This window comes from Patagioenas fasciata, chromosome 18 (genome assembly GCF_037038585.1).
Source record: "Patagioenas fasciata isolate bPatFas1 chromosome 18, bPatFas1.hap1, whole genome shotgun sequence".
In the NCBI taxonomy this organism is placed as follows: domain Eukaryota; kingdom Metazoa; phylum Chordata; class Aves; order Columbiformes; family Columbidae; genus Patagioenas; species Patagioenas fasciata.
In genome coordinates, this window is record NC_092537.1 from 6,034,297 (window position 1) to 6,058,877 (window position 24,581).

Here is a 24,581-nt window from a genome sequence, read left to right on the forward strand (position 1 = left end):
CCTTTTTTATGAATGAAAATGAAATGATGAATCTTAGTAAATTTTCCCCTCTTCTAATTGTGATAATTGGAATCTAAAAAAAGCCATTAAAGCATAGCTCTGAGATTTGAAAGCTGTAGTTGAATTGTGCTTCTAGTCTCAAAGTGATTCTTTTTACCCCAACTCCTTATGTTCCTTCCTATAGTAGATCAGTCCAGATTTCTATGTTCACACTAAGCTTTGCAAAACGTAGTTCTGGACTTTGATCTAGATCTTTTTAAGTATTTCTAGGTTCACGTTGACAGCTGCATGTTCCAAAACATAAGTGAAAGGTTTTGCGTACCACTGTTCTTAGAATCAGAGAGACATTTTGATTGGAAGACACCCTTAATTTTCCTTGTAAATTCTTAATGGATTCGGACTAGGCGGACACAGAAGGTAATTTGTCTGTTTCTAAGCTATAGGAAAAGCAAATCATCAGTGTTTCAGCATTATTACAGTTATCTTATTTGTTGTTTTAATGGGAGTGCCTGTGTTACAGCATGTTTTGGTTTTGCTGCTGGCCAGAAGAACTTAAATGTACGCACTCGGTGCCTCGAGGCATCAGAATTGTACTCGCTGCGTTGTGAATGAGCTGGACTTGGAGCTGCCGCAGTGAGGCAGGTTTGGCCTCATTGGGAGTGACTGTTGATGCCCCCCCTAAGCAAGCAATCGATAATATCAATCTCCTGGGTGAATTGTGTGCTGCTCGCGAGGCGGCGGCACATGCTGCAGGCTAATGGGAGAACGAGCCGCCTCACCGAGCTGCCGCTGGCTTGAATTACGAGAATTAGAAGGGACTGATGTTGAGAAAGCTAAAGAATTAGCTACTGCCCAGGTCAGTGCAGTCTGGTCAGTGACTAAACATGATGCACGTACTTGCCTCTGCAGGGGCTGTCCTGCTCCCACCTGCGAGCACGTGGACGTGGAGCCTCCAAGATACTCGTATCTTTGAAATTTTGCACCTCAGTGCGAGCTGATCTGCTCTATGACAGCTGCAGCCTTGCACAAATAAAACGGATGACAGAAGCTGACAAATCTTCTCTTGTAAACTGCATTTTCTAATAGCTTATAGTTGCTTTAATTACTTTCCATGGGTACAAGGAGGGCTTTAGTACAAATATTAAGGTTATGAATGAAACATGAGATGCTTTTCTCTCAATATTGTCTTCAAATTCACTTAGAGTTTCCTTCTGATAGAATGATTGATGGGATGTCTTGTTCAGAACTGGACTGACAATAAAAGTTGTAGTTAAGAAGAAACAGCATAATTTTAAAAGCATTTAGCTCTTGCTATGTTGGTAGCAAGAGTTGAGCACATATTAAATGTCTTTAAAATTACCTCCAGTAACAGTTGACACAAAACATTACTTGCAGACAATAGGAAAACTTCACCTATTTGCAAATTTTGCGTTTTCTCTTTCCTCATCCTGCTTCAGAATCCATTTTCCTTTCCACAGAAGTGTTTGCTTTATTGCAAAGTTTTGCTGATAATTGAAACAATTTCCTGGTAAGAAACTTCTAACCAGCACTCATTCTTATGCAAGAACAAGGAAGAGATCATTATACTTAAATCATTTTTAATAATTCTTCAGAGTAACTACTCTTATTCAACTGTGCACAGAGGTTATATCTGACAGTCTCTAGCTGCTTTCAGATCTCAGATTATACAGGATTCTGACCAGGGCTGCAAACATTTTCCAAACTGTGAGCATCTTCTCCAAAAGCCTATTGATGTGCTGGCATTAACCTTGGCAAAAAGTGACTTGTTCCATAACTGCCTCTTATTCTGTCCAATGGAGCAAGAATAGTCTGGGATTGAAGTCTATGAGTAACATCAATAGTTTGAACAGAAGACAAATGTATAGGAGATTTTATCCAAAGTGGCTAAGGATTAAAGCTGCAGTTCCTAAAGTCCCCTGCTGAGAAATCTTAGGAGACTCTTCCTAGAGAGTTTACGTGGCTCTACAGAAGAACATCTCAGTAGTCAATGGTGAAAGTCCTCATCATGGCTCACACCCTTGAAACGTGTCACCATAATACTAGATATCAATCATCTGCTGAATCCTGTTGTTGTGGAGTGTGGTCTTATTCACCGGATGGAGATCCTGTGGAGCAGCTTTCCCTCGAGTTTGGTGCAGAGATTCTATATGGACAGCAGCTCCGACATCCTCTCTCCAACCCATGAGGTCTTTCGGACAATTATTTATTTTCTATGGAGAGTATTTTTCTTGTCCTAGGCAGAAATTTTATTCCAATAGCAGCTAGCTCCCAAAATCTAAATCTTACATGATACATTCATTCATATTTGACCAGGAATTATAAAAGCTGCATGCACATATTTTTCCTTGAAAATAAGAAGTGTGACAATAGGATAATTATATTTTCAAACACTTCTGCATATGTATTAAATCATACATAAGTTTACTTCAGGTTTAAATACTGATGTGCACATTTGCGTCTCTATGCGAATGTCCCTGAATGTTTTTTTTTTCCTAACAGACTTCTCTCCTATGCTAATGCAAAGCTTTGAAAAATCAATTCTTTTGAATTAAAGCAGTATTGCTAGAAAGAATTATTATTGCTGGCTTTAATGTACTCAGGAACCAAATGTAGTATATTTAATCAGTCATAGCAGAAAGCCTTAAATGGGTTGAGAGATATTTTATTTCACATTAACTGTTTTTTTAAGTGAAAATCAAACTAAAGAACAGTTAGTCAATAGAGTACATACACTTTATAGGATAGGTCATGGGTCTCTTTACTTGTCAACCAATTTTATATACTATATGTAGTCTCATTTAACAATTTAAGTGAGAGTACGGCATCATGTCTGATATGTTTTACTAAACACAATGAATCTGCTTTAACTTAGGTTTTGTGGTCACATTCTGTAGCCTTTACATAGACTTTTAAAATGTATGTTTAATGTTTAAAGTCCTAGCAAAAACTGCTTATCCAGGCACCTTATAAATACAGCATCATTACAAGTACTACAGTGATCTGAATTTTTTGTGATAATGTATTGCTACAACTACATATAGACATTTTAAAAAAAACCTCACTACTTGATATTAAAATGTGGCATAATTCAAGATGTGAAGCAGAAAACAATTGATGCCGATGGCAGTTAAGCAGAGATACCTGTAACTGTAGGAACTGCTTTTTTTGCTCTTAATGGAGGGAATGAAATGGAATCCCTCCTGATATCAGACTGATGAAAATCAGAAATGTAAAAATGAGACTTGGTGCTGTGTTCCTTTTGAAAAGGTGTTTGCACCTCTCCCTTGATTCTGCATTTTCCTTACTACATCCAGGCTTTCCTTTAAAATAACTTTATCCTCCTTTCCTGCCAGGAAGCTACCAGCTACCTTTCCATAAATCTGCACCGACACGTGTTAATTCAACCTTGCTGAGAATTGTCTACTTTAGAATTGCAGTGGCAGCAAATCCATAAACTGTGGGATTTACTGAGGGTCACCGCAGTATTAAGATACATCAGTGCAGCCATCGCAAACCCTGGCTCTGCAAGTGGCCACGCTCACGGCCAAACAGCTGGAGATCTGCAGAAGTTATGAGGTTCTCCTAAGGACGGAGCTTGAGCACTAGTCCTCCTACAATATGAGCGTATTTGTGCAGTAGGAATAAAGATCTGTTGGGAGCTGAGCTCACTGAAACTTCATTCAGCTGTCTGGTCATATGTGAACCACGTTCAAAGGCTTAGGGTCCATTTTGGAAGTGTGCAATGTGTTATTTAGTGCCTTGTGCAAGTATCAGTGTCTTTGGTCTTGTGCACAGTGGCTCCAGTCATGTGTAAGGTCACAAATAAACCCATGTTAGGAATGGAACCATCCATTAGAGGCATGCAGAATAAGCATAGATGATCACAGATAAACAAATTGACCTCTTGGCTGCCCACGGGTGCAAAGACAACAGATTTTAATAGCTAGCTAATGAAGATTTTAACCTAAGCACAACAGAGCTCTGGTTTATTTGCTGCATCCCCTGGGCTGAACAGAAGACCACGGATACCTGGAATCAGGCTGTGGACAAATGGACAATGAACAAAGGAAGGAGACAACGCTGCTCAGCCTGACACAACCACCAAACTCACTGGGATTTTGGAGGTGATTTTTGTCTGTGGCTGCTGTACACAGCCAGTCTAGGAAAATATTAAGAAACTCCTGTATCCAGGAAGATGTACAGTAGGAGGACATGTGTCTGTTTGCAGGTAAAGTTATGCAATGTACTTTTAAAGAAAAAAGTCTATTTTTATTTCTTTCTATTGTACATGGGCTATAGAGATAATCTTTCTTGCGTACTATTTACTTATATAACAGTGGCCCTTTATCAAGCAGAAATAGAGTAGGATTATTTTCCTCCTTCATTCCTTGGCCTCAGATGGGCTTTTTTATATCAAGAGTCTGTCACAGATTCTCACCAATGACGCTGAAGTAAAGGCTGAATATTTACAGCAGCTAACACTTGAATTTGTCCTTCATCCTTTCTGTGAAAAAGAATACAATCTTCACCTAATGCCCTCATTTGCTGTCCTCTGAGGAAGAAAGAGTATTTTTTCTCAGTGGTAATGGCCCAGCCAGGGGAATGTCATTTAGCACCAAGGGATGTCAACATCACAGAGCAGTTGCTAATTTCATCAAGATTAATATAATCCTTGGCACTCGGTCCTAAATCATTGGTGACAGCTCATGGCAAAATGGGAAATATCACAGAGACCAATGACACTTGCTACAGATTTCCCTTCAGCAATAACACTTCTGACGTATTTATCTTAATTAACAGCAGCAGGAGAAAAAGAAAGAAATAGAGACAGAGAGAAATTCAATTGAGTTTGAGCAAGATCATAATTAAGAGAGTGTTCACTGTACAATTCCAAATGTAGCTTTCAGACAAGGAAAAAGCAACACAATTGGCTTAAATGAAAGGCAAAGAATGTAATGAAGTTTAATGGAATATTTTTCATAATGTTTCCTTTTTTTAAGCATCAGATTCCATTGGTATGTAACTAATTCAGAAAGGCTCACATCTCTTCGTAGTAAAATCTTCCTACCAATGGAAAAAAACAATAAAAACAAAGTAGTGTCATTGCTGACAGATGAAAGCTGAATCATTCAGGTTGTTTAAGCTTGAAATGCCTTTAAAAATAAAAATTAAACAGGTGGAATGAAATAGAAAATATTCAATGGAACAGCACAGAAACTGTTGGAGTGAGAAAGGTGCTGGAGAGACCAGTAAACATCTGGATGCACCGTCATGGAGGAGGTGGTTCTGCACCAAATTGATGGAAAAAGTGTATTTTGAGCCTTTATAAAGACAAGAGTGGATGACATTGAGTAGCTCGAGACATGTAAGATAAAAAGGTTGTGAAAAGCAAACACGGACAGACTCCACAATGATAATGGCCTTAAAATCTCCTTTCACATATGAGTTTTAGCATTGCTTATTCTGACAAATGCCTATGCAAAATCAGATACAGCTTCTTTATAGAGGCACTGATGGGATCGTTTTAGGGAACTGTATGCACAAAAAGTGTATTTATGTGTGTCATAGAGAAGGCTTGCATGAATCACAGGGTAATTACGTGCCTAAATTATTAAAAACCAAGCACTTCATAGGAAAACTGAAAGTTAGGTAAAGGCCAGCTTAATATGTAGCACTGCCACTTGTACCAATATTTCTGTTCCCTGCCTAACTGGATCGCTCCTGGGAGGTGAGCAATATTAAAGTCATCTTTTTTCCCTGCTGTCAACTGTATCCAGTGCATTTCCCCATATTGACAAGTATCTAATAAGCTCAGATCTGCTTGCTTTCATCTTTTGGAGATACTGTACTTATATTGAAGGCCAATTTGGTCTTGCAGATAGATTCCCACTTCTGTCACATACTTGGGAAATGTAACACCCCAACAGCTTTGCCTTGGAAGGCAGACAGTCCTCATTACAACTCACCTGGTGCATCCCCAGCGTGTTGGACCTGCTCTGCAGGTTGGGAGGTGGTTCTGTGAATAGGAGGTGCTTTGACCTGCTTCTTTGGAATTCGTTAGAATTAAATAGTTATAAAATAATCTAGCTTCACTTTGGTGAATATCTGTTTTTATAAATACTGGACAAATGTGAAAGGAAAGGATAGAGATTTGTATTCTACCTGAAATATTTTAATCTCTCCAATTTCTCATTTCTTGGGTGTTTCATTTGAGAGTCATTTTTCCTCTTTCATTACAGTTGAGATTAATGTTCTCCTGACACCTACCCAAGTTACTTTACTTTTATATGTGTCAGTTTGAGATTAACGTACCAAAGAAATTATTTGGTAATATTTTGAATTAGGGACTTGCTATGAAAGTTGTTAAACTCTGGTGAATGTTGAGACACGGAGTGTAATGCACCCTATATGGTCACAAACAATGTCAATAGGTACCTGCAATCTGCTGGAGGCTCCACACTGCAGCTTTTTCATTCTCTGGGATGCAGGTTCTGCACTATGGGTGTGGATAATTTGTGCATCCCTGAGTATAGAGACCATTGCTCTTGATTACATCTGGTGGCTCTGCCTTGGATAAGTCAATCCAAAATGCTTGATTATTCTTTAATTTTCCACAGAAAAAATAATGGTGCTGTGGGTCCTGTCCTTTGCGCAGGGGTGAATTTTATCTCTGGCATGGAAAGGAGCTACAATAGTTGCTATAAACATATTTCTTATTCTGCTTCTGGTCTCTTCATGCCTCACAGGTCCTCCACGGGGAGCCTCCTGTGCTGCCTGCTCTGAGAAGTGGAAGGTTTCGTGCATATATTCAGTTAATTCTGAAATCTCAGATGTCATCTCCTCAGCTCATTTCCATAATTACTTATGTGGAACCAAATTGTGCAACCATGATGGAAATGGGAAAAGGTAGGAGTTAAAGAAAAATTATATATATATATATATATATAACTCCCCCACATAGTCCCTGCCTTCCCAAACTGTGGGCCTGATCCCTTGCCTATGGGAACCTATGCAAAGATCTTACTTCTATGCCTTCTTAGCCTCATTTCAGAAGTCATGATTTCAACTTACGTGAGATAAGATTATGTGTTTTGCAGCATATTTTAATTAGGTGTGGTCTGTACAACATTTTTAACTTATTTATATGTAGCTGTGAAAATCTTCTGACTCTCACTCATTCAGGTAATTGGATTTATGTGTTTTTTTTTTTTTTATTTAGGAGATCACTTCCTGGTTTTTAATATTTAAACAGTCATTCTTGGCTCTCTGAAATTGTTTCACCCTCCCAGTTTGCTTATCCTTTTAATGCGGGCTGAACTCCCGAGATCTCTGGTGATTTGTGGCAAATTTCCCATAAAACCGTGTGACGAATCCCAGCCTTAACAGTGCGTTTATTGCTTGGGCATCTGGTGGCAACTGCACAGCAGATTCATGACTTTCAAAGGGAACTGACTGGACACTATGTGCTTCAGCACTGTCTGGTTTTTTTGCATTTCAGGATGCTTTGGGGTTTTGTTTTCATTCGAGAGGTAGCACTTAACCACAGTCCAGTCCTACTGCTTTGAGAAATCTTTTTTTTTCTGGTTGATGGGCTGAGTAGTACATAGCAAGTGTCTTAATTTTGGCCTCTCTTTGAAGTCATTAATGTTACAGAAATTAATCATCAGATGTGCATAAAATTGCCATAACCAAGCTGCATTTCTTCCTGGGAAGATTACTGAGCAGATATCATTTGATTACTCTCACTGTACTTTCAGGGCAAGTGCTTATATTGTGTTATCTCGCCTAAACTTGTGAGTCTATAGTCTTGTTTTATTAAGCATCTCACACACATAGTTCTGGTTTCCTCCACCTCTGGCTTTCTTTACATCAAGCACTTCTCTGCAGGGCTTGAAGAAAATACTTCTAAGCCTGTAATGTTCATCTTTTTCTGACATGCCTGGTTGTGATATATTAATTATTTTTTAAATAACGTTCATTAAAACTCTCCTTGTTCCTTCAAGATTTTAAAATCAATGTCAAAGAAAATGAAAGCCTTTGTTTCAAATTCTCTTTCCGATTATCTTCTCTCTAATTGACTTTCACTCCTTTCCAGTCAAGTTTTAATTTCCTCATGTGGCTATATGAGGCTGTCCGTTTCTATTTTTCTTTCTCCTGTCTGGCTTTGCATTTCTGGCCGACTGTTGTCTCACTCTGATTAATTTTCATCACCTACTAAGTATTGCGCAGCATGAAGACCCCAAGATGCGCCTATGGAAAAAGTCTCATTCAGGTGTGCTTTGCTTTTCGAGAGGTGCTCAGCACTTCTACAAGTGCCCCCTGGTACCGAAGCAGGTCAAGAGTTATATTCAAGGTTTCATATTTCCCAGTCAGCAACTGGTGTACATTGCTGCAGTCTGGAGAGAGACAGTCTCCCCATTTTTGGGCAGACAGTCATTTTATGTTGGTTTTAATTGATGAATGTCATTCTAGATGTTTTTACTAGTTTCAAATATAAAGTTCAGCTCCCCACTGAAGTGGAGCACGTGCATAGCTCTATCTGATAAATTTAGCTATTTTAATTACCTTCATTATTGGTATGCTTTGTGTTACTGTAAGGGAAGGAAAGCAGAAACACCTGCAGACTTTTTGCAGTGCTGTCTCTCAGATAAATCATCTTTCTTCAAAAAGATGCTTGTAGCTCACACAGTGTCTCTCACCCGCGGCTGTCAGCTCACGGCAGAGATCCCTGCCAATGCTGACCTGCACAACAGCCCTCCCAAGTTCATTAGCTAATAGCATGAGAGCTGAGCAAGGCACAGTTTGAGTATCAAGCCAGCAGAGACTCAAGTTGGGGCTCTGATCCCTTTGCCATGTGGTAGCATCCCTCACGTTCCTTAAGGGATGAGGAAGGGATATTGCATCCCTTGTTACGGTGTTTTGTTTACTGGAGAAAAACTCTATTGATAAAATACACCGTTTAAAAAAATCACTGCCACACCTGAAAATGTTATAAGGAGGAAGATACTTGTAAGGATGGAGGGAACTTGCTATAATATAGTCAAAGCACAAGTATACTGAGAAAAAAAGCCTATTTTAGAGAATGAATTAAATCTTTAATGATGGTAAATATTGGCTTCATCAAGTACAGTGCAGTATGCAACCTCTCCTCGGCAGATTCTTTTTTAATACTTTCCTCAACATGAGAAAGAGCTATTGTAGTCTACAATACATCAAATATATGTTTGCCAGCAGACTTTATTAACTTATTAAATCAGCAAGATGAAATAGCCACTTTGTTCTATTTAATTTAAAACAATAAAACTAAATAATAAAATTGTGGCTTCGTAATGTACTCTCGTGTTGAATAAGGAAGTCTTTTATTCAGTATAGGAATTTCTTTTGGTGGTATTGTAGTTTTGTTTACAGCCATATGTTTAAGTATGGGATGCTACATAAGGGTCTATATGTTTGACAGCATATGCCATATAATTAAATGTGAAAAACCTTTGCTGATGCCACTAAAAAGGTTATGAATTTAAATGCACACAAGTCACAACACAGCACAACCTGCCCCACTCCCTCCCAGCCTCTTCTCCTAATTATTTAGGCTGCATCTATCATATGTGGAGGTGTGGTAGTTCTGGTACAGGTTACATCTCCATTTCATATGCTCATCTGCCGTAGACACAAACACAGTTCTCTGATTCCATACCGTTTTTGAGCTTAAAGCCGTTGTAGATTATCAATAATAGTAGTGGTCTACACCAAAGCCTAAATGATTTGGGTACAATTTCTAGCCAGAATCTGTTGATTTTTTTAAGGATACTGTTCCAGTTTTTTGATCTGTGCTCATAATTTACTTAATCCACCTGTTTTTCTGCCTGTGCATGTAAAGACGGCTGAAGTGGGTTCAAATACACCCAAGTTGAAAATTCCTTTTAAGAATGTAAAAACACGGGTGCATTGTAGCTTTATTTGTTCTTTTCAACAAATGTATTTTCGATCATTCCTTAATACTGCTTTTGATAAGAGTAATTTTTCATAAAGGTTGCAGGAGCTGAGACTCGCTGTCTACACTGCCCGTTGCTATAAACCTGCATCTGAGCCTTCTGCAAAGCTTATGGAAATGTGGCTCTGGGCATGAGGTACCATTGCTCTGAAATAACCCAGCTGTTGACATTCTTGCATTATTTTACTTTACACAAAAGCATGCACAGCTACGCGTTAGATCTGCCATCAAAAGCTATGGAAGGGATTTTCTACCAGTACATGGCTAATCAAAATATAAAATAGGGAATACTGAAAAGGTCACCATGGCAAACAGCTGTATTATATTTCACTGAATACATTAAGCATTTCTTTTCTAATGTCTCATTCCAAAGACAAAGATTTTAATGAAACTGGAAAATGGCAGGAAGCTATTTTATTTATTTATTTATTTTAAATCCGACTATGTGTTGCAAAGCAAATAGGCAGTTTCAAAGTCAGGTTGTCTTTACGCATTGAGATCTTTCAGACCACATGAAGTCTTACTGGAGATGGCCACAACTTTGCTAAAATAGGCAGAGATTTGATTAATTTATTGCCATTTTATTCAAGTAAAATAAGTGACAGCTGCTGCTTAAGTAGTTCTCTCTTCTTATTTCTAGTTTCCAAAATTAAAGATGATCTCAGGAACCACATCCCATACACCTAAACAGGAGGTTTTCTGGTTTTCATATTAGAACTTCGGTGGGGTGATCAGTGGTCTATAATGGAAGAGCTGGATGGAAAACTGGATGCTTTTTACAGCTTTAGAATTCTGATTTTTGTCGTGTTTGCCCTGGCCATGTTTGCAGTGATGTGCAATGCGCTTTCTGAATTTTATGAGTACATTAATAACACAGCTCGATGATTGAAATGAAAAGCCTTAAAGGGTATATTTTTTTGTTTGTGCTGAGATTTCACTTAATAACAAAGATATCTATCAACATTTCCTATTAGGAGTTTATCACGACAAACCCATGTGGCTGCAGGACAACAGGACAGACGGACGGTCGCCCTTCTGCTCCTCTTCCCTGAGAGAGCCAGGACATGCACACCAGATGTGTCAGATACCATGGGACAAGAGAACATCTGGAGCAGCCATACACATGTGGTAGGTCAAAATATGGAGTGGGGATGGACCTTCTTATTTGTCTGATCATGTGATAAAAAAGAATCATAGAATCACAGAGGATGTTTTGTTTAATTGCTATGTTTGTAGCCTTAGTTTACAGATTCGTGAATAGAAAGAAATCTGGTCAGGATAAATGTGAAATCTCTGCTAGTCCCTTCAAAAATACAAATCTACAGCACAGAGTTTCTTCATACTAAGATTCACTTGATGTGTGGAAGTTGCATATCACTTTTGTCAGTGTCTGTCAGATGTTTAATTGGATAATTTGTGGGTAAGCACCGATTTTTTGAGTAGTGATTTGGCATGTTCCTACACTATGTACCTCTCAGAGCCACCCTCCTCTTTAATTATGTAAGAGACTTCATTTTATTTTGAGTAGTTCTGATTAGGAGTTCAGTCTATAGTGGCTATAGATTATTCATTAATCAGCCTTTCTCTTTTGATAGAGGGAAAATTGTGTCACCATCTCAAGTCTTATAGCAAATATTTCGCTTTTCCAGTCCTACAGGGACAAATGAAAGAGGCAAATATTTATTTTTCGTGTAAGTCGGAACGCAGTCAGCTGCTGTGGAAGACAAACTAATGACATGTCCTTTGTGCTGTCTGTTGTGCCCCAAGGTGCAGGGACCCAGGTTCTGCTCAATGGGCAAAAACAGCAATGGATGTGCCTGTAATTGTAAAGAATGAGGGATCCTTTCCAAAAAACAGCTGAACGTTTCAGCAAAGACAGTATAGGTAGGTGTGCTGGAATTAGAGACATAAAACAGCATATGTTTTAGGTTGAGTGTCACAGACCATGGGCTTTCAGCATTCAGGGATGAAGGATTCCTGTCCTCAGTTACCTTCAGAAGCTGCTTTCCCTGCCCACAGAGAGCCCGGGGGCTTTAGCGTGGCCAGGCTAAAGTTGGCTTTTGTGGAAACTCTCCCAGGTGTCCCAACCAGTTTCAGATACTCAAAATCCTTGGTCCTTTAAAAATAAATACCCTCCCAGAAGCTACATTGCAGTTCTTTATGTGCACAGAAGACTTCCCTTACATTTTTTGCCTGGATATGGGACTTCTGGGGACTGTAATGGTGTTAAGGGCAGTGTTTCTTGCTTTTATTTTTCTGTTGTAAACTTCAGAGGGGTTATTTCCATACCTTGTTACACAGCTGGTTTATTTAACTGACATTTGGACCTGCAAGAAAGCAGGTGTGCTAATGCAGGTAGGATTAGGCATTAAATGTTGAAGCAAGGCTAGTGTTCTGAAATTTGCCTCGGTGAGATTCGATGAGCCGAACCAGTTCAGCCAGCGTGATGAGGTTTGCTGTCCAGAAGGGCTTGTGAATGTGAAGCTAGTTAAAAGCTAAGAGCTCAATCTATTCAGCGTGGAGTGGGTATGGGCTTTTAGTAATTCTTCAAAAAGTATTTGGTCACAGCTTTCCTGTACAAGTTTTTCTATGTTTTTGAGGGCTCTGCTGAGGGCCATGCTGTTCGAGAGGATGTCTGCTTTCACGTTTTCTGCTTCAAATTGTGCTGATGGTCAGCCCCTGCCCACGCCTGCCTTCTGGTTGTCCATGATCTCCACCAAAAAATCAGTCTTGAAAATGTGGCCCAAGCCCAACTATACGTTCAGAGCTGGAGACCTGAAGAACAAAGCCCACAATCATTAAAAACCAAACAAAACCAACTAAGTAATCGAACAATACCACCATAGGTTTCTGGAGATGATACTGTGACTATTTTGTGATTTTGGGAATTTCACTATGCTTTAATGAATGTGGCTGAAAACAGTAATTTGAGAAAATTTGTATTTTTCTTTGTTTTTAAGGCATCCACTTATTTCAGTGCTTTTTCTTCAAGTGAATGGCCTTTCGATGAATTATTGCTTGTTTTCTATTTAAGCTGAGCTTTGCTGTGTTGTTCTGCTTTACCATCCCCGGTGTCTGACCAGTTCCCTTGACACTTCTATAATGAACCTGTTTTCTTCGAATGCTTATCCAGGGAATTAGCACACTAAGTTGATATGGTGAGAAATGAGGGTTTGTTTTTCCTGCTCAGCTGTTAAGATATGTATATTTATATCTGCAGGTATGGTGCATTATGTGACTGTGCTTTCTGTGTTTCTGTCTTTCATCAATATGTATATGCAGGCCAACACAACTGTGAAGTGCATCCTTCCATTTTATTTCCTTTTCTGTTCTGTTCTAGATAGGTGGAGTCTGATACAATTACCTTTTAAATTAGTGACCATTTAAAGATCCAAACACCTATTTTCTCATTACCTGTTTTATACAGGTTACTTATTTTACTAGGTACTAGAATTTAGAAATTCACATTGCAAAAGAGAGAGAATTGAGGAGAAGGGAGAAAGTATAAACATACTGAAATTCTTAACCTATTACTTTATAAATGAATGTTTTCAGGATTTTGGAATAAATGTCTATATATAGGAAATGAGAAAAACTTAACACCCTAGAGTACTTTTGATCCCTTTGGTAGGACAATTTTGTCAAGTTTCTTGAAAGTTTTAGGTGACATTTGAAAAAAAACCTTTAATGCAAGCAAGCAACCCATCACCACGCAAACTTAGACGAATTGCATTAAATAGATGTGCTTCTTAAATATTAATAGAATTAAATATTATTTTCATTATGTCAGTAACAAATTCCGTGACACCCTTTAATTGTAACAGATGATGTTCAGCAAGTTGAGATCCGTACCGTGGAATATTAGAATAGATGCACTATTGCCTTGATCCTGTCTGCTGCTTTGTGTGGGCTGAGGTAAAGTTGTCTCTGTTCAGAGATTTTGATGTTCACTTAATATATTAATTTGTAGATTTGAGGTCTCGGATTGTTCTTCTTTTCTGCTATATTGCAGGCTGTTGTTTACTTGCTGTGGTGCTAAACAGTAACCATGCAAGTATAATAAATGCACTGATTAATCATTTCAGTGTAAATCATTTATATTCCAAATTAAGTGGCTTGAAAAAGAGCTGAGAACATTTTTTTTATTATTGTTATTCCTCTTGCCAGAGCCTGAGCTGCCAGCACTTTTCCATCCTACAATTCCACCAGGCACCTCCTTCCTCCAGCCCAGTTCCTAACCAAGAGAAGTCAACCATCTCTAACAATAGCAGTGATAGCATCCAGATACAAATTTTACATGTTATGAAAATATAGTCCCATTATAATGTCTCTGAAGGAGAAGGCCTTAGGATAACACAAGAGCATTAAAAGTATTTTTGTTCTGTTTTAAAAGCAGCACACCTATAAAGTCTGTCAGCTCAGGGTGTTAACTTCCAAAAGGTCTGAATGCTCAATAAAAATGTTCCCCTGCAGACTGGACGCATGTTTGGGTGCCCAGGATTACAGTCCAGAGCCAATTAGGTAACGCTTTCACCTGCAGATGGCCTCTCCAAGTGATTTCTGAAGGCTTTTCAAGTTCTCCTGCAACCCGCTGTTACTACAACTGATAGTAATGAGCACTTACATAGTGCTTTTTATCAGTAGACCTTTAAGTGCTCTGCGGGGGAAATGAGGTTCATGATGGGCACTGTAGCTGGGGAAATTGAGGCACAGAAAAGTGGCTATTAAAAGAGCTGGGAATAAGATCCAGATTTCTTTACTCCCCGCCCTGGGCTCTTTTGGAGCATTTCCAGGTAAATAAACTCTAAACTAGTACTAGATCCATAAAGTCTTATTGGGTCTCTTACATCAGCGCTCACTGTGAGGGAGATCAGAATTGGGATGTTGTGTCATCTCAAGCCTATTTGTCTGGAACCGTTAAGTCTTGGTGCATAATAAAGGCAGATGAGACTGTGGCTTCCTTAGAAAACACTATTTCACCCAAAAAAATGTTTCTCTATAATAGCAAAAGGTAGGTTTTATTTCTGCCAAAATCTTTGCAACCAAATGGACAAAATTTATCTGTAGCCTGGCAGCCAATATGCATTATCCTCAGGTTTCCCGCTAAACTATTAAAATTAATCAGGTGGCAAACTTTCATTATGCCAGCTCTAATAAACAAGAAATCCAGGCTCCTAGCACTGGAAACATCAGTAAATAGAGCAGTACAATAAAGTGTCCAAGGAAACTCTCCAAATGCTAGTGAAATAAAATTAAACTGCATATATACCAAACTATTTATTTTTGTATTGACTCTTTCATACAAAAGTATCACAATATATTATGTGCTATATAATAAAGTGCAAATGCCACCAGCTTGGGGACGAGACTTTGCCGTGTACCCCTTCGGCAGTTCCATTAGTATTGATGATGTTGTAGAAATCAGCATCTATAGGTAAATTATAAGGAAGTTTGGCTCAGAGAACTTGCTCTTGTCAGATAAAGAAGCCCAGATGACGCCATTTCTGCCTACGAATAGACTGTGACTTGACACAACGTCTGGGAAGAATCAGGAAAATGCAAGAAAAATTAACCAGGCAGCAAGAAGAAAATGCATCCAGGGCACTGTTTAAGAATAACAGAGTTAAGGTATAGTGGTCCAAAACTTCTGAGGTCAAATAGACCTGGAATGAGGATAGATGGTGCTACACTCAGCATCTGAAGATTAGTGAACTAATCTACTACTCAAGCCCTTGTTAGTTTAGCACCAGGGAATGGAAGAGGATGAATCAGGAAACATGAAGCTGCTAAGAAACCCTGAGGTAGAGTTTATTTTAAATGCCTGTAAATTTGTGGAAGCCACTTTGAGAAATACGACTGCATCTCCAAAGCAAGAGAAAGAACGGCTTGGAGTTTCTAAAGGAGCACGGGATGCTAAGCAGTGTTTTCCGTTGGTATTTGGACATTTAACTTCCTCAGGCTTTTCTGAAATTTCTATAGGAAAACCTCCTCAGGTTTGTGGGATTTCTGGATTTAACCAAAGTGCCCAAGAAAAAGAGCCTGAGAAGGTGCTCCAAAATAACAGCTGCCTGTATGCAGAGACAAACCAGGCAGCTGCCTGTGGAGGCAACCTGTAAGAGGCTGCCTAGTTTTGTGGGTTGGTTTGTGGGTTTATTTGTTTTAAATGTGTCTGAGCCTGGCAGTTGTTTTTCCAAGGGTGGTAGCCTGAGAAGCAATGCATTTGGCTTTGGCATGTTTGTGAGGAAACTCATCTGTGTATGTACCAGGCAGCCAATATCCACATGGTGGGTTTGGGCAGCCCTGGCACCACTGCCACATCCTAAACAAGAGATCAGCAACACAGCGCTGGAGAGATTTGTTCACTAAATTGGGATTAGGCTCAACATCTGCGACGTCTTTGTGGTTGGCTCTTGGGGAATATCAACTTGCTGCAGATGAGGGCTCTCACCTGGCAAATTAATTTCCGCTTTTACATTGATCCACCCTGAAAACCGCCTGACTCTGGCTGTTGCACAGATCCCAGCACTACAAGGTGATTGCTGCTTGTGCAGACTGTTTTGGAAATTATGCAGAAACTGCTTTATTGTTTAATTAATGACTGATGCATGAGTAGGATGCAATTTTTCTGTTTCAGCATAAATGTGTTTATTTGATGATGCTCCTCCCTTAACACAAGAGTTGATGGAAGGTGGCGATTACATTGATCATCTCTGCTGTCACCCCTTGGTTTAAATCTGTCCAGGGTAAGTGTTCTTCCCAGATTTCTGCACAATCTGTTCCTGGAAGTAGCAAATGTTTACCCAGCAATGCAGGATATTCTCCAAAACAAGCTGGGAATTTAGTAAAATCACCCCAAAAGAGCAAGAAATACATATTATTTTGTGCATAGGACTGGTAGCCAGGACTTTCAGAAATGTAGTCTAATGAGAATTTTCTCTCTGACTTGGGGAAATTCTCCCTATTCCACTTCGCCTTCCTTTTGTTTTTTAAGTAAATAACAATCTAAAGGTACACTCTAGTGTTAGGATTATCAGCTCAGAGTAGCGCTCTGCACCTCTGTGGGCAAATAATCAAGACCTACTCCCTTTCTGCAGCTGCATGCTAACTAAGGCAAATAATCGAGCTCATAAATTAAACACAGAGGGCCACGCCAGAACTCCTTTACCTAGTCCCATTACTGCTTGCTATTTGAAAGTCTAAGCATGATGGAAATTTCTGTCTTCACAGGGTTTGTATCAGGGGTTGATATTCTGTCACAGTCCCAAATCCTTCCTGCTTGTTATACATGGAGGTAATGAGGGAACCTTTGGGTTTAATGCAAGGCTGCCCGTAGCGTTTGTCTGTTGCATTCCAAATACGATCATTTCACAATTCAATTATCTTACGATGTTTCTTGAACCTATTATGTGGAAATAGAAGACAGAAGATGAAAGCAGAGAGTTATGATATGGATGAGCCCTATAGGGCTTCCTACAGATTTTTATGGCCTATTCATTAGCTCACGGAGGAGTTTTTTGTGGTGTGGGGTTTCTTTGTTTCTTCTTGTTTTTCCCCCTAAGTACAGACTAGATCCTTTGTATGGGTTGCAAAGGGGGCTCTGACAGATGGGATGAAGAATCAGCAAGTCACAAAGTGACAAATCAGGTTGACGAGGGTGTTTTAGTTTGGTTTTGTTTTGGACATTAAACAAATTGAGTGGCTCACATTAAAAGAGGACTGACTGTTGGTTTGCAAACTGTGCATGGTAGAAAAGACCACGTTTCGTGTTACACCATCTAATGAGCACATCAACAGCCCCGGCTGCCCATCAGCTGGGATGAGTGGCTTGGGAGCGACTTAGTGTGGGGGGAAACCCATATAACTCCTTGGTCATTTTACACCTGAGAGTCTTGTCAGAAAGTTTTGTAAACTTGCCTTGTGGGGCAGACAAAGGAAAAAGTGCCCCATAAAGAAATTTATGAGCCCTAGAGAACATTCTCCTCAGGAGTGATAAAACTAGGATCCAGAGAGCTGTGAATAACTTCAGGGAGAGGGAAAGTACTTGAGCTTCCCCTTGAACTGAAATGGTAAGATTTTAGCTGGCACTGGAGAGCTTGTATGCGCAAATGTATCACAGTCAGTTCTGTATAAAGGGGTTTGGGTTTTCTCGACTATATATATTTTTCATTTTCTGCAATGAAAAAAATAGTGGAGAAATATGATGTACATGGGATTCACAATTAAGCTGTTCAGGCACTGCAATTTCAGACATTAATTTAATCAGGCCAATCAGAATTAATATGTTGGTCTGAAATTAGATAATACATGGTTTCTAAGAAGGAGATGTAGGTAGATTGGAAGCCCAATGGTTTCCTGGGAACAACTTCTCTAGATGTGGTTTCTATTTTTTCTGATCCAGGAGGTGCTGTAACTATCAAAGAGCCACCTTGACAAGCAGACTCTTCCTTAGATCAAATCAGATGAACTTTGTCCTCCAGTGTGAGGAAATACCCATTTAGTTGGCTGCCAGCTGGCAAGTCTTGAATTAATGTCTCTGTCTTCTGTGATAGTGTCAGTTCTGCTGCATCAAGTCCTAAGCAGAACTTCGGTCTAGGCAATGCAATAAAATTTGCTGGCACAAAAAGTGCATGATACTCGAGAACTGAATCAGTACAGACACACATTCAATGCTGGGCAACAGTCTTGTCAAATCTCATAACTTAAGCAACTTGAGGTCTTCCTGAGAGGCTGGGAGAGAAAACTGGTGGGGAAGGATGTGAGGCAAATGGTTCAGCTTTACACCAGTTGTGCCCCACCAGCCTGATGTCATGTCAAGCACCAGCTCGCAGGTGCAGGGTTGTTCTTTGGCTGTTTGTCTGAGGCAGAACTGCAGGCTGGGAAGATCGTTTTGTGTTTGAATACAGCAATGTGACTTAGGTGAAATAAATTTGATTCCCGGCTTTACCACAGGCTTCCCATGTGAGTGGGCAGCTTTGCATGTTCCTTACATACTCTGTTCCTCAACTATCAGGGCCAAATTAAAATTGGCACTTGCTCAGTTGGAAGACTTGTGGTATCTTGAAATACTAGTTTATTATTAATTTTTCCTCTTGGTGTTGGAATCACAATGACCAGCCCAGAAGTGCCATGTTTATTATGGTGGTACCAAAGCTTCAAACCAAGAATGAGCCCCCACTATATTGGAAACAACACAAAGAGAGAATAAAACTCTCTCTTCCCCACAGTATTCATTGTTTTAAGGGCTTGTCTAAAGCAGAAAGTTATTCTGGTATCAGATAAGGTGTGAACCAACACATGTAAACCTGTATAGCTTCATGGGCATCCTCTGATCCCAGATTAAAAGCACCTTCTTTCTGCTTGTATTTTTTAGCTTGTTTTCAACAGCTGCACTTTTTTGTAGGATTGCTATCAATGAAATATTTTAGTCTGGCATGATTTACCTCCATAAACTCCGGTGTAGAGAGTATTCTCTTCATCTCCTAAATTTCAGTGTGTTGTGCAGCTGTTTTCTGTTATATATATATCTGTCTGCTTTATATCCTTCCAGAGCTGGCTGTATTTTACCAGTGAACAAAATGATTCCATAAAGCCCACTCTGTAAAGAACCTGAGATCTTTTTGAATGACACGTGCGCTATAAACGTGGGGCCAGTTGTTACAGCGGCTTCTGTGCTACCTGAGAGAATGACAAATGAATCTCTCATACTGGAAGATGAGGCTGGAACGGGGGGAATGGCGGGAGGTGGGTGGTACCAAAACATCTCCCAGGAACAGAGGGGAAGGACGTGTCCTCCAGTGATACAGAATAAGGCTCATTCAAGAGTTACTCCAGTTAAAGATCTGACCCATAAGCTGTTTCTTGTGCCACGATTGATGTAGAAGCTATTTGCTGAACCGATTCTACAAATCTTCATGATCAATGGTTTGAGCTCCATCTATATTTTAATATACCTACGACATGATTAAAAACATGAATTTAATTAATGGGGAGAGAGAAGTTACATTGTTAGTATAAGGACATTATGTCTGACCTAGTTCTGTGAATGTTAGGCAGGAAATAGGGAGGTGTAAAATGTAGTAGCTGATTTTTAATATACTGTGAACTGCTTATAGGCTGAGGACCATTCATGCCAGTGATTATTTTCTCATAATTCGCATATTCAGTTGCGTCTTCTTCTAAAAACAATTCACAAACTGCCTTTACTTATTTCTAAGCCTATAACTATAAGGGGTATATTTTAAAAAGCAAACCCATCTGACTTAAATTCAATAGCAACATTTTAATTAATTCAGGAATACTTTCCCTTATTTATTCTGATTTCTTTTTCCTTTCTTACCTAGCTCTTAAGAGCAGAATCTTATGGGTTCCCTAAGGAATTCTGTTACTATAGTGAAGTTTTTCATTAAATTTGAACAGACAAAGCCTTGAGGGTATTGAAAAGTTTTCTGCCAAAAAATTATTATTTTCAAGAATTAATGGAAACCCCTCTTTTGGTGATCTGCTATGTGCTATTCACTGTGGTTTTAATGCCTCAACAACTTGATTCAGATTTTCAAGTGTCTGTAGAGCTGTGTTCAAGATTTGCTGCAATGCTTGTTTAACTTTACAAGCAAATATATTCAGATAAACCATACACACAATTAGGGAGCTTTATTTCTCTGCCTGAGAATATAGCTAAAGGACATAATCCCAAGGGAAGAGAAATTCTCAGCTCCCATTGACTCATGTTGCTTCCAGGTAGAAAAGGCACAGGGGCATCTGACATTGTCAGCAAAAGGAGAACAATTCAGGAGGTTGGAATTTAAATAATTCTCAAGTTCCATCAAGTAGTCAGCTCAGGAGGTTTAATAAAGGACCAGGGAAGACTTGGGTTTATGACAGGCACATGGGAGGAGATGAGAAGACAATAATGGCACCTGTGCAGTTCCACTGGGCAAATTCTTGGAGTTTCATGAATAGAGCATTAATGAGCAGAACACACATTGTCACGGCTGATCTGTGTCGCTAGAACCTGCACATCAGTAGTTTATGATGGACCTGATTGTCCTCCTACTGCAGCCAATGGCACTGTAACCATCAATTATTTCTTACACTTCTCATATATAAAATATCTGTTTGTACTTCATATAAGAATTGAGGGCTTATGAAATGTCCTGGGCTGACAGCCCTAGAGATTGAAGTTCTGTTTATTCATTGAGTAGGCTGAGCTTAACTGAGAGCATTTCTGGAACTTCATCTCAAGGCTGTTGTGGCTGGACCCTCTCTACAGGCAGGAAGGTACCTCACCAGTGACTTCCTTTCACTTATCACATCCCCCAGAAGTACTAAGGCAAACATCTTCTACTGAGCATTGTTACAAGGGCAGATAGAAATGACTCTCTGAATTTCATTTAGAACTAAACATGTACTGCTTGTCAGCAAGAGAAGTGCATTACTTTTGTGCATATTTGGTCCTCTTCAGAGGAATTTCCCCTGCAAGGCCAAGTCTGACTGCTCAAGAAGTTGAATTTTAACGATTCAGGTTTGCAGAGCACTGAAGAGCCCTCAAATGCTGATGAGTTTGTTGTGACCAGCCAAGGGCACATTGAAACAACCACCTCTGGGTGAAAGGTTCTATATCCTCTTACCAAACCTCTGAGGCCTCCAGTCATGTTGATGGATTTATTTGCATGTTGCTTAGATATTAACCTGTGTATACTAGAGTAGAAAACACTAAGCCATAGTCTTAGAGGTGAGTATTTAAAAAAAAAACCAATAGGAAATATTAAGAATTTTTATTACTGTTTCTTAATAATAATACTTTTCCTATAAAGCTGTAAAAGAGGCCATCTACAAAATCTTAAACATTTTAAATTGAGATTACATCCTTGGGGAAATCAATAGGAATTTATTATTCTGTATTTAACTTGTATGGTTTCCAATGACGATATTGGTTCAAACAACATTTTAACATTTTAAGCTAGATGCAGTCCAAAACAATCATTCACCCTCTGCTAATTTGCCTGATGACATAGAAGTCAATGTATGAATTTTTTTTTAATGAGATTAAAGTCGGGTCTAGGAATGAATTCATCTGGGGCTTTATGAGCTGCAAAAAATTCAATTGAAGCTCTAACTTTCACTTGGAAACAAGGAAATGTAAGAGCACGGAAGAGACAGAATTTGGGAAGCAGCCATTTATACAAAAAGATCAATATAACTGTCTTCTTGAAGTTTCACTACCAATAGTATGTTAATAGGTGGCGCTTGAAGGAGCTAGAAGGGATTTCCTTCTACATGATGCAACTGCATAGAAAGAGAGGAGCACTTTCGTGGGTTAATATCAGATATTGCCAGGTCTAATTGGATCACATTCCAGTACTTACTTGCAAAAGAGAGGCTGGACAAAAGAAATGCATTTTTTCCACAATATTAAGATAGCAATGTATGTAAAATGGGAGATGCTCTTCAGTATTTTGCAGTGTAAGTTCCTTATTTTTATGAAAATTTTAAGGTATTACATGAACAATATATCTAAATAAGCCACCTTTTCCTACAGTCCACAAAATGCACTGACTAAATGGTGATATCTCTTTCTAGAACTTGAGCCTAAAAGGAATAAGATCTTACTAGCACTCTCGAGTAATGGAGTTATTTTTTCAGTGTCAGTGATACGGATTGGTATTTCTGGCACACTGACAGCCCATAATAAAGGTCATAACACTTGCTGTTTCCAAACTCCCAGTGACTCGAATGGGAGTTCCAAGTGCACAGTACTGAGCCTAAGAATTATGGCTTGACAGAAGCATGTCTGCTAATAGGAATTTCTGATAAACACCAGGTGAAAAACAACCTCGACACTTCTGGGGCAAGGGAGAAGAGGGAGAGAGGGAAAGCTGTGTGCAATTTCTTCATTTCTGTTCATAATATTTAATCCTTGCACTGTGTGTTTCATCTGTGGACTTCTGATAATAAAGATGCATGTGCCATATAATAATTTTAGGCACAGGGAAATGAGGTGATTAATCCAAATCCTTTGATAGAAACAGGAACTAGTTCTCCTGCTTCTAAACTCTTACATAGTCCGAGAGAAAGCCTGGGATTTCATTGATTCCTGTGTTAATTTCTATAAAATCCAACTAAAACATTTTCTGACAGTATGAACTTCTTTTTGAAAACTTGCTTGTAGTGATTTTGTTCAGTTTAGCAAGGAAAACTGTGTTCCATTTTATTTTTTATATAAACACACAAATACATATATGCATATACATATATGTTGCCATTTTCAGACTTTTCTAGTGAGCCATATTTTGTTCCAAGTTAATTAAGCCAATAAATGACTCATTATAAATATGGTAATCCTGTAAGACGTATTTAAGACAGGACCAGGGTGACAGCAGGGCTAATGCCTTATGCAATTAAATTATACTTAACAAAAGTCCCTTGGCTTTGCAGCCTTTATGGGTGACACTGACTTGAAGATCTACACAAGTTGATTCCTACACAAAGTAGGGTTGGTATAAATGCTATTACATACCTGATTTAATCTCATATAGCTTATTTTGTACTGCAAAACCATGCTTTCAAAGTTTGCTGGCAACGTCCTCCTAGATTCCAATTACTGGTGACAATGTCATTTGTTGCCAAAAAACTGATTATTTTCTCAAAAGGTGGATGGGAAAATATAACAGAGCTGTGAGTAAAGCTGCTAAAATATTCCTGGTTTTCATCTGGGTCTGCCAAGGAGCCAATAAGCAACGTTAATGTCTCCTCCCTACCCGCTTCACTCTGTTGGGCTCCACATTAGACCCCAGACCCTGGGCACAGAGGGGCCAGTGAGGTTTGGCTAAATTCGGGATGCCCAAGAATGAAAAGGGAATAAACACTTCTTTCAGACTGTGGAACAAGCTTTGTCTCTGCTCTCTGAGAGTTCAGCAGCAGAGACACGGTGAGGTGAGGAGAAGTGAAAGGACAACCTATGGTTTCAAGCCATATATACCTATTGGACAGAGAGAAAAAACCACATGGGAAATGTGTTGTGATAACAACTGGCACTCTGCAGCCCCTGAGAAACGTTCTGAGTTTCTCTGTTTAGATTTTGTTACAGGCTGTGATGTGCACCACACCATTTCTTTTCTCTTTCAACATGAATAGCTACCTGACTAAACTACTGGCGACTGGGTGCAGGATTGAAAGCGTTTGCATTTATACAAATAACTGAAAGCTTAGTGCCCAGGGAGAGAGAAAATCAGCTTATGCTAATCATTAGAAGTCAGTCAGGTAGGACTTGCGGATGCTACATTTGCTGCTGTTGAAATTGGTGGTAGTGGGGAAGCATTTAAAACAAATTTTCTCTGTTTTCTCTTGCATGCAGTGTAATCAGAATTCTTTTCTTTTTTTTTTTTTCAATGAACAGAAGAGTTCCTGGGAAAAGATAATAAATTTAGTAATGTTCTTTTGTGGCATTATGATACATGTTTTATGATGACTGTACAATGTTTGCCTACCTAGTTCTTCCGTCTTTGAGTGATTAATCTCTTTTATCCCTGGTTGTAAAGAGTTTTGTTTCTTTGGGCTCTTCTTTTGTCAA

The 24,581-nt window shown here is 39.1% G+C and overlaps 1 long non-coding RNA gene across 1 annotated transcript in view; it reads left to right on the forward strand.

The window, feature by feature from the left end:
• Positions 1-6,773: 6,773 nt before the first annotated feature.
• Positions 6,774-24,581, forward strand: part of LOC139829343 (uncharacterized) — a 64,910-nt gene continuing 47,102 nt past the window's right edge. The window contains exons 1-2 of the long non-coding RNA XR_011741787.1: positions 6,774-6,927; positions 10,987-11,140. This is a non-coding gene — a long non-coding RNA (uncharacterized lncRNA). The remainder of the gene's footprint in view (positions 6,928-10,986; positions 11,141-24,581) is intronic.